We start from the raw sequence: 511 nt of genomic DNA, 5'->3' as shown, positions 1-511 counted from the left end.
TATATTCATTTCCTTTCATGCATATATCTTTTTTGTAAATTGTTTGTCATCATCAAAAAGGGGGAGATTGTTGGCCTTCTTGTTTTGATGATGATTTATAAACAATTTACTACTAATGTTGTTTGTCTAGTGTTTGTGCATTCCTATATATTGTAGACAAACAACGTTGTTGGAGGTTGGATGGAATAGAGCTTCAACGATCATATCCAATGGAGGTTGGCGGAATGTCGGTGAAGCCTTGCAATTCAAGTTAAAGATCAAGTTCAAGCTTCATCTGCAAGTGTACCAAGTCAAACTTATTGAAGATCAAGATTGCTTGGGTAATGTAGTTTTAGATTTTATATTATGTGTGTTATATACTCTAAGCTCAATATCTATACACACACATTTATTGGTTTCTTCGTATATATATATATAGTTATATATATATACATAAGTTTTGGTTTCCATGCATATATATAGTTATATATATACATACATAGTTTTTGAGTTTTTATGTTTATAATATGAA

The sequence above is a fragment of the Asparagus officinalis genome, chromosome 5, assembly GCF_001876935.1.
Source record: "Asparagus officinalis chromosome 5, Aspof.V1, whole genome shotgun sequence".
Classification (NCBI taxonomy): domain Eukaryota; kingdom Viridiplantae; phylum Streptophyta; class Magnoliopsida; order Asparagales; family Asparagaceae; genus Asparagus; species Asparagus officinalis.
Note: the sequence above shows the minus strand (reverse complement) of the source record.